Genomic DNA, 10,975 nt, shown 5'->3' on the forward strand with positions numbered 1-10,975 from the left:
CACAATACCTTTTAATTCGATATACAGTGGGCTATCTCTGCTGTGCCCACCACAGGTATCGAAACTAGATTTTAGCGTTATGAGCATTCAGACTTACTGCTGAGCCAATGGGAACTACAACCATTATACGTATTAATAATGGCTGGAGACGGCTTAAATGGGTAATGAAGAAAAACTTTAATATAAGTTTAACATGACAGCAAATGTACAACGTTTCGACTCCAGCCATTATTAGTCTCAAAGTGGGTTCCTCGTCACCGAATTATACGTATTAGTTATTCAAGATATTTTCTGTGAACTATGAACTTCAGACAATTATGAATAAAGAAAAAAGAAAAAAAGGAAAATACAAATGAAAATCTATTCAAGGACACTTATACGATTTGAGGAAAAATGATGAATATTTTATATGGTTTTATTACAGCGTTATTATACGTTAAAATGAACTCCGTACTCTGATAAACGTACTATGTTTCCATCAGTATTTTTAGTTATCTTGATTAATTCAAAATTTCCACGGATTTAATTTAATTTAAGTTAATTTAATTTTTTCATATAGAACTTGGGAAAACTACAGTGGTTATGAAAATCCTGATTTCATTTATGTTTGTGGATAGGAACTCGTTGGCATGCAACCGACATTTAGAAACAGTTGTAGCCATAGGAACGAATAAAGCTTTTTTGTCAACATGAAATTCGTAAACATCAGTCTGATGACAGTTTTTTTTTATCAATTTCGTGGAATTTCAAAACCTAAAGACCAGTGATTTTCCCCCCTGATTTTAAAAATGTTGCTTATATCATGAATTGTAAAGGTAGACAACTCAGTAAGTAAAAAAGCACTTAGAACATGGATATGTTAACAGTAGCTAGAGAGACAGATAAAGTCCATACAATTAACATTTCGTTTTAAAGTATATATGTTAGAAACTTGCAGCTACTCTTAGATTTGTAGGTGGCGCTACCACCAATAACTAGAACAAATTCTATCGGACGCTGGGAAAAACAAGAGAAAGGACAGGTGTTTCTTAGGTAACGAAGCATGTTGTGTTATCTTTATAAACTCTGTCCAGCGCTGTTTTCTCTCAGTTGTTACAATTAACTCGTTATTAGTTGAGCTTTAAACATGGTTACTCGATAGTAATGTAAAACTCTGTTGAACAATGTCCCGTGACTTGGATAATACACCAGACTCGTGATGTTGCTATGGAAACGGTAAAGAGAACAATGCTTGATAACGTTCAGATTCAATATGTTATTGGTTGTATCATGTTCAGAAGATTGTATCTGTACTGACGTTTTGAGCATATATTGCAATTTGGGAAGATAAAGTGATATTTTTAGTTTTTAAAAAGGCGAGCCTTTTAGCGTAGTATTAATACCTGGAGAAAAATAAGTGCTGTATATATATTTATTAATTTGCTTTTCGCATTTTTATTGTATGCTTTGCTCACACCTTTTCTAAAATGAATATTAATATTTGATCTTGGAATAATGAACTTTTACTTTTCAGAGCAAATATGGATGTCAAGAAATCAGATTGCACACGTTTTTTGGAACGAGTGAAACTGTCCAGCGAGGGAATCGCCACGTGTACTTTTTCAATTGGACGTTGTTAGATAAGAGGTATGTGACATCTTTAAAATCGAATATAATTGATACTATTATATGTGTCCATCTGTTCTTGGATGGCCCGGCATGGCCAGGTGGATAAGGCACTCGACTCGCAATCTGAGGGTCGTGAGTTCGAATCCCCGTCCCACCATGCTCGCCCTTTCAGCCGTGGGGGCGTTATAATGTGACGGTCAATCCCACTATTCGTTGGTAAAAGAGTAGCCCAAAAGTTGGCGGTGGGTGGTGATGAATAGCTGCCTTCCTTCTAGTCTTACACTGCTAAATTAGGGACGGCTAGCGCAGATAGCCCTCGTGTAGTTTTGCGCGAAATTCAAAAACAAACAAACAAACTGCTCTTAGATATAGAACGGAATGTAAGTACAAGTAAATAAAGGGTTTGTTTGTTGTTAAGCACAATGCTACACAACATGCTATCTATGCTCTTCTCGCCGTTGGTAAATAAAAATTATATAATTAGCAAGTGCAATATACAAGATACGCTTTTAAAAATTCAGCGTACATCCGATTTGTAATGATTTGTTCAACTTCATTAAATACTGGTTCTATTGCAGGGTTCTTAATATACATTAAATAACCAAACAACAAAAGATAAAAGACTAACTTGCAATTCTAAAAGATGTAATGACTTTCATTGAATACACGACAAAGTGGTCTAACATTGTTGGGCTTATAACGCTAAAGCTAGAATTTCTATACCCGCGCTAGGTAGAGGACAGATAGCCTATTGTTTAGCTTTCTGCCTTACAAGAAACAAACCTTATATAAACTTTAGCCCTCTAGCGGCATAGCGGTATGTCTGTAGACTTTGAACGCTAGCAACCGGGTTTCGATATCCGTGATGGTTAGAGCACAGATAGCCCATTGTATAGCTTTGTGCTTAACAAAAAATAATAATAATAATTAAACTTTACTATATGAGACAGTAATGTTTTTATTGCGGTCTAGAGTTCGATAAAACCAAAAGAATATAATTATGTTATTTGAAAAGAACGTTCTGGAGTTAAATAATAATAATCGTGTAAGTTTACATATCAAATTAAACAAGCTATAATTGAGGAAAAAATTCATTGGTTATTCGATTATTTCGTTTACTCCAACACACTTTGAATCTAATTTACTGTTAACTACTAAATATAATTTCGAAACTAATGTACATCCAAAATTATCGCTTGGTATCAAGTCTATTTAATAAACTATTTAATTAATTATAAATTGAAACTCGTACAAAACATATTTTTGGTAGAAAGTTTCGACCCTAGACACCAGTAAGAACATTCTTTACAAGTGTCTACTTTGTCTGTCTTTTTTATTCTCTGATTACGATGTCTTTTCTTTGATATGTATTTTTATGGTTTCTGTTACACCTTGATAATGAATAGTTTGAGGATTAAATTGCCTGGAGCTGTTGTTATTAAGCATAAAGCTACACAAAAAGTCATCTGTGTTCTGCAGTTTGAGGGAAAATTGCCTGGAGTTGTTGTTATTAAGCATAAAACTACACAAAGAGTCATCTGTGTTCTGCTCATCGCGTGTATCGTATGGTATTATAAACCCTCAGTCTTAACACTGAGCCATTAGGGGGCAAAAATTCCTCACAGTGCTGTCATTACCAAAGATTACATATGATCGCAAGATATGTTGAATTTAATTAGCTTAGTTTGATCTTAACGTTATTCATGTTAAATATTTTGTGCTTTTTAACTCACACATGTATTTCATTATGATCAGCTAAAATGTGTATGAGTAGACGCGTGTATTTCATAACAGTTCAAAGACTATAAAGTATATGAAAATTGCTGATTAAAGAGTCTTAATATTGATCCTATAAGTATGTTTAGCGAAACATTCACTTACCTTGCTTGTTAATGCACAGAGAACGTGCTTTACGAAAGAATGATCTGTTGTAAGAGATTTGACTAAAGTTTAATTAATTAGAAACTTGGATTTATTCTCTGTAACATGCTAGACAGTTTATATCCGTAAAACGACATATAAAGGATTATGAATGACGTATTTGTGTATGTATACGTTCAAATATCATATCATTTCTTATTCATTATGTAATAGTTATTATATGTTTTCGTAGTTTAATCATTGGATTAAACAAACAACGACAAAGTTACATTTTTCGCACTTAATCTTGTTTGTTAGTAACTTTGAAATATGACGTTTTACGAAGCTAGACGCTCCTAGTGTTTAAACAATCTGATCTGAATTTTATAATCCATATTAATAAAGCAGAAAAATAAAAGTAAAGAAATAATAGATAAATAAATATATATTTTAATCTTACGTACAACAGTTGTTACTGATGCTTTCCAACCTAATTTCTGGATGTTTAATTAATTATAAACAAGCAGTTGGTTTAGAACGTCCAACAACGTAATTATTTTATTATTCTTTATCTAATTGTTGACGAAAATATATTCTTATTTCCATTGTATTTAGATATTACATTTGAATTCAATGTTTTTAAAACATTGAATCATAAGGTGGAAATCTACCAGTGGTTTAGCAACAAGCCTCAGGGATTATAACGCTCAAATTTATAGTTCGATCACTGCCAATAATTCATCATTCTTTATGTAAAAAAAAAAAGCATAAGGCGTTAAATTGCTATTATACAAATCTGTGTAATCTGAACCCCCATTAATATTGTATCTAAAGAATTTTTCATTTTATTTCAACAGGAGACAGCAATGTCTCTATTCTTGGGAAAACTACAAAGATAAGTTTGGGTGATATTATATGCTAAAAATTAGATATATATATAAATCACAATTGCTCACACGGCTTGCTGACAAAATCGTCACTTGTAGGGTAATTTGCAAACTTGATTAAATTTTGTTCTTGTAGTCTGTTAACAGCGACATCTGTTGTGATTAAAAAAGTTTACATTCAAGATACATCATGCTACTTCAACACATGGTTACAAGAAGAACGGTCGAATACTTTCTGTTACACAGGGACACCTGGACATTTAAAAGTTACATACTGTATTTTCCTTTGTAGCGCCATTTTGGCTTCCACAGTGATCTGAGGATTATTAGGCTGCGTGAAACTTAGCTTTTTCAGACAGCCTGTGATTGGTTGTGGGCTGCATCTACTACGAACCTAATTAACCCACGTTAAATTATATTTTACACGAGGTGGCCATGTCTACTTCTGTACTTTTTAGGTACTCTAAATGAAACAACATTACGTAGATATAACATTAATAACAAAAGATTTATTTTGATATCCTCATTCACAGGACCACTGAATTTACTGCTCGTTGGTTGATTTGAACAGATGTGTAAATATATCGCTTCTCATTTTGCTATTTGAAAATGTATAAACAAATGTCGCCATATTTTATCTCTAACTTTATTATTTTAGCTAAATAGCTGATAACTGTCAGCTTTAAAAAATCTCTTAAAGATTGGTGTTTTGGTTCACCATTGTTGTGATAAATGACTGCTCTGAAGTTACTGTTATAATTTACTTTGATTGGGAGCTGACGAAACGAATGCATCGTTTGGGGATATCCTCAGTCTACTCCCGTAACTCATTCATGATTTTTTAAAAAGCTCTCTAATACATACCATAGGCACAATGGCCACCGTAATTACTTTCAAAAAGTCTTGAGTTCACTCTCCAGAAGAACAGGACATCGCTTTTCAAGAACATATATATATATGGGCAATTATTCCTGAGTTGTTCCTCACTCCTCCTTTACGCAAAACAGAAATACTTACATCCAAGTCTACTGTTGAAACGCATTTAATGAATGCATTGCGGACGTGTGTTAAAAAAAAAGTTACTGTAAAAAAAAAAAAGAGAGAGAGAAGAAAAACAGGATGAAATTCCAGTTTCAAAACCGGATGCTGTTGCCACTTTTTACTTGTTCTGTATACAGCGCGTAGTGACCAAACCGCTTTAGTACCCGTATCGGACAAAAGGGCCTTTCTCATTAATCGAAGGTTTTTGTAGGGGAACGTACCGAGGTAGTGAAGCCAAAAACTTAGTATTCTGCATCCGCCGTATGCTTTTTATGACCCTGTAGAGCGAGCGTTTAGCGGTAAATATTTTAGTTATCTCTGTCCTGGCGGGCTCATGTCCTATTAAAAGCACCACCAGTTTATTTATTTTTTCTCTTCACATAAACAGGCATGAATCTTGTAATAGGGAAATGTGTGTGTGTGTGTGTGTGTGTGGATCATGTGCATGTGAAGTGAACTGCAAGAAAATAAGTATCACAGGGGAAAAGCTTGTGTGTGTGTGTGTAGATCATGTGCATGTGAGGTGAACTGCAAGAAAATAAGTTTCACAAGGGAAAGGTGTTTTGTTGTGTGTGTGGATCATGTGCATATGAGGTGAACTGCAAGAAAATATGTGTCGCAGTATGAATTTCTTAAGAATGATGTTAAAACACTTAAATCGTTATATTATTTTGTTCAGTACGACTTTGTCAGGCCTCGTGACTATTAAACATTTCTGTATAATGGTTAGGCAAAAAAAAAAAACGCCTTCCTCCCCGCAGTAGCAGGGCAGAGTACAGATAGCCCATTATGTAGCTTTACGCTTAACAACAACCAACCTTATATTGCCTGGGCCCCCAGTGGCACAGCAGTATGTCTACGGACTTATAACGCTAGTATCTGGGTTTCGATACCCGTAGTGGGCAGAGCACAGATAGCCCATTGTGTAGCTTCGTGCTTAATTACAAACGTGCAATAAATAAATACGATTACAAAGTTCAACTTAATTTGATTCTTTTTATTTTTTCACGTTGGTTTTTGCAGAATGATACGTCATTGTGATCTTTCGGGTTGATCTTGTAAATAGCTTCATAGATCAGCTAGCAATCAGCTAGAAATTCTCAAGTATATGCTTCTAGCAAGGTACCCCTCCTTGTGGGTAATTTTAAATCGAGCTTCTTACGACTAGTGTGGGTCAGGAATGGATGAGTGGTTATGGGACCCAGACTGTGGTTTGGTTTGTTACGAATTTCGCGCAAAGCTACACGAGGGCTATTTGCGCTAGCCGCCCCTAATTTAGCAGTGTAAGACTAGAGGGAAGGCAGCTAGTCATCACCACCCACCGTCAACTCTTGGGTTACTCTTTTACCAATGAATAGTTGGATTGGCCGTTACATAATAACGCCCCCACTGCTGAAAGGACGAGCATGTTTGGTGTGACGGGGATTCGAACCCGCGATCCTCATATTGCGAGTCAAGTGCCCTAACCACCTGGCCATACCGGGCAAATTTTATTATTGCTGGACCAGAATTGTGGAATCAGTTTGTTTGAAGTTAAGCACAAAGCTACACAATGGTCTATCTGTGTTCTGCCCACCACGTGTATCAAAACCCGGTTTCTAGCGTTATAAGTCCACAGACATACCGCTGTGCCACTGGGGGGCCAGAACTGGGGCTGCCAAATCTTTTTTAAATTTTCTGGAAAACTTCACGCGGCTTTAGAATCGAAAGTAGGAAAAGCTGGTTAATTAAATTTTTCCAGCGCTATTCTACAGATGATTAATGTTAAGGATAAAACAAACCAGTTGGCATTTTTAATCCTGATGAAGAATGAAGAATAATTAGCTTGCATATGTCTTGCATAATGAGTAGGCTATGTAAATATAAAATACTACACTAGTTCTGTGTATTATTCCTTCTCTTACCGTCCTCCGGTGGGACAGCGGTAAGTTTACGGATAATACAACACTTAAATCCGGGGTTCGATTCCTCCCGCGGTAGGGACACTAGATAGCAGCCCAATGTGGCTTTGCTCTAAAACAATCAAACCTTCTTTTGTTTTGGCCTAAAAATACCGTTTTGCTTGATAAGATTACTGAATATAATCATGTCAGTGACGTGTATGTTATGAATGTATTCCAGTGTTTGTGACGTATAATTATCAGGTTGAAACAGACATTACTTTATCACGTGTTACTGAAGAAATGAGAAGCTAATTCCTAGTTCTTCAGTCACCGATTTTGTATTTTTTTTTTTTTTACGGTACGTGATTACTCGTGCTTAGGTATCTTGATAGAAATTACTTCCCCCGACGTGAACTGCATAAGAAAGCACTTTTAGTCAGGCGTGCACATTCTTATGGATAACGCAATGAAAGTATATATACACTGCAACCAATCTAAAACAAACAGACTTGCTGAGTGTAATATTCAACTTTCGAACTGACTGGGATCACTCTGTCTTCTCTTTAAGTAATATATATTGATATGGGCTTGCATCAAACAACAACGCGCATATCAGGACCAATTGAGCACCGACGCTAAATACGTAATTTTCACGAAAGGGGGCCGAAGGCCGCCTGGAGGAGTCATCTGTTTTAACCACTCGCGCCAATATAACGTTGCAATTTGTACTGTCGTGACTACAGTAAAACGTGCGCATGTCATGAATCACGAGAATAATTATTCACTCTGTATAAAAATATTTGTTACTCTTAATTGTGGTTTCATTTACTCTTGAAACAGAACACTTTCGGGTACCCTACGGAAATACATCTCGTTAGCTCAGAGACTAAGCCTAATTTATGTTTCAAGAAAAGTATTTGCAAAAAAACTATTTAAGTTACGTTTCATTTGAAGCAATATCTTGTCCGTACCTTATTCCTCATGCACCTTTCTGGTATTTGTGTTACATACACAATAACTTTATAGACTTCGACAACAACAAGTATCTGGAATGAAGGAAATGAGAAAAGTTGCAGAGCAAATCTTTCTACTTAATAGGATAAATTCTATAATTTCTAGTCAACATACACACACAAAAAAATCTAAATAATGTAAAACCAAATCTGCTATTCTTTATTTGGAATACAAAATGTCTCTTATATTGGGTAGATGAAACGTTTCAATTTTTCTATTGTTTTGTGTGGGAACAGCTAAGCCTAAAAGATATGTGTATCTTAATGATATTATCTATCAGCCAGCTTTGTACAAAAAAGTAGAGCACAAATTTGTTTCTTCGTGTTTTGTGTGTGAACAGCTAAGCCTAAAACATATATAAATCCCCGTCACACCAAACATGCTCGCCCTTTCAGCCGTGTGGGCGTTATAATGTGACGGTCAATCCCAATCGTTGGTAAACGAGTAGTCCAAGTGTTGGCGGTTGGTGGTGATGCCTAGCTGCCGTCCCTCTAGTCTTACACTGCTAAATTAGGGACGGCTAGCGCAGATAGCCCTCGTGTAGCTTTTGCGCGAAATTCAAAACGAACAAACAAATAACTGCAACCGTCCCGTAAAACTGTGGGATAGTTTTAGGTATATGAAAAATGACTTGGAAATGTATAGTATAAAGTATTTTGAATATGAACAGCATCCTATGACACGTGGGCTAAATAATATTTTAATATTCAAGCAGAACCATTCCTAATTTTGAACCGCTGACCAAAAGGAGGAAAACCAGTCAGCAGTACCCACAATCTTGGCGGACAACAACTGTTTGATCTTTGCCTCGATACACTCGAGAATGTCATTAGATTTTTCTTAATGGTTTGTAGACTTTCGTAAAGCATGCTTAGTAGTTATGAACTGTTATACAGATTTGTCAGCTCCGGTTAACCTAACTTGGCCTGCTGGTTATGGCGGTCGACTCGTAATACGCGGGTCACGGTTTCGAAACGTGTCCCCGAACATCTTTACCCTTTTTTTCAGTGGGTTCGTTATTATGTAAAGGTCAATTCCACTATTCGTTGTTAAAGAGCAACCCAAGAGTTGACGGTGGGTGGTGTTGACTAGCTGCTTTCCCCTTAGTCTATCACTTCAAAATTAGGGACGACTAGCGCAGATAGCCCTCGAGTAGCTTTGCGCGAAATTCAGCAAACTGTTACTGTATAAATTATATAATTACGAAAGCTATTATCACCTCTTTAGAGTGTAATAACATTTCTCTCGTTCATAGATAACGTTAGAAGCAACTGTTTGAATATTTTCATTTGATGTTTGGAATGTATCATGTCTTTCAATTTTGTGACAGAAGATAATTTTGGGTACTTCTATTTAATGAATTCAAAATTATTTTTTGCTTTCTCTACTAGAGGTTTTTTTTTATATCCTTTTTTTTTCATCACGGGAAAATTCTTCACGAAATACGAGTGACTTCTAGAAAAAAAAAAAACTTTTTAAAAAATACTTTTGACCCCAATCAGATCTTATAAATCCTGGTATTTTTTTAATATGAAATAAACACATTTCTCAAGAAGCAAGTCAAATTCTGATTTGGCTTAGAAGTGTTGAGATATTTTACCTTTTGTGAAAGCTTTTACTGTTACTACAACCTTAAAACAGTTCACCTAATATAGTATCAACTTATAACAGTCTTACACAAAGCAACTATATGTAATTACAGTTTGTGTGCACTTGATAACACAACAATGAATCCGTTGGCTTATTATTTTGTATATAGTCAAAGTGAATTACAGAATATTTACTTTAAAGTGCAGCCAAAACCTGTTTACTTGTGGTAATATACTTAAAAGCAGGCGAGGGACAATGTAGGTCGCTGTTTATCTTTTGTTAAAACTATATTTGTGCACATTAACTCCAATTGTTATTTTTGTAGTAATGATATACAATGTTTACGAATAATTCAGCTTTAAAAGGCCTTGAAAGGGCGTGTTTTTAATAGAAGTTGGAACAGTGATCGTGATATCACACGTGCTAATATCCTTACATACCTTTCGTGCACGTGCACTCAATTTTTAAGTGGAATAAACAACTTATTTAAAAGGTAATTGATACGACTATTTCACAAATAAAAAAACAAACTTATATTAGATTTTTAAACAACTATTATATATATATATATATATATTATTTTCTGAAGTTATTTACACATATTTGTCCGGTGACTCAGCAGCTAGTCTGAGGACTTATAACGTTAAAATCTTGTTTCAATACCTGTGGTGGGTATAGCACAGATAACCCATTCTGTAGTTTTGCACTAGGAAGACTATAACAACAGGTGGACCTGTTTTCATCAAGGGAAAAGGCAGAATTATGATTGTTTAATACCAAACAAACAAAAACACAATCAATTGCATGGTAATTAAGTTCTACATAAAGTGGTGGTGCTTAAGATTTCTTTAGCATTACTAGATAATCGAATTTTAACTTTCCATTTACTATAACTTAGGAATAATTAATGTTATATCTTATTGTTGCGTCAGCGAGTCACATGACCACCGTGACGCCACGTTTCTAGAACTATCCTGTACTTTGGCGAATGCTCTAGTAATTACTAGATATAGGGTAGGCTGGTATATAAAAGAGGGGAATGTAATGTGTGGGTAGACAGTGAGTAGTTGATCTGCAGTCAGAAGTATTATT

The 10,975-nt window shown here is 35.3% G+C and overlaps 1 long non-coding RNA gene across 1 annotated transcript in view; it reads left to right on the forward strand.

The window, feature by feature from the left end:
* Positions 1–1,126: 1,126 nt before the first annotated feature.
* Positions 1,127–10,975, forward strand: part of LOC111086499 — a 19,492-nt gene continuing 9,643 nt past the window's right edge. The window contains exons 1-2 of the long non-coding RNA XR_002611215.1: positions 1,127–1,215; positions 1,514–1,626. This is a non-coding gene — a long non-coding RNA (uncharacterized LOC111086499). The remainder of the gene's footprint in view (positions 1,216–1,513; positions 1,627–10,975) is intronic.

Source organism: Limulus polyphemus, unplaced genomic scaffold, assembly GCF_000517525.1.
Source record: "Limulus polyphemus unplaced genomic scaffold, Limulus_polyphemus-2.1.2 Scaffold1146, whole genome shotgun sequence".
Lineage (NCBI taxonomy): Eukaryota > Metazoa > Arthropoda > Merostomata > Xiphosura > Limulidae > Limulus > Limulus polyphemus.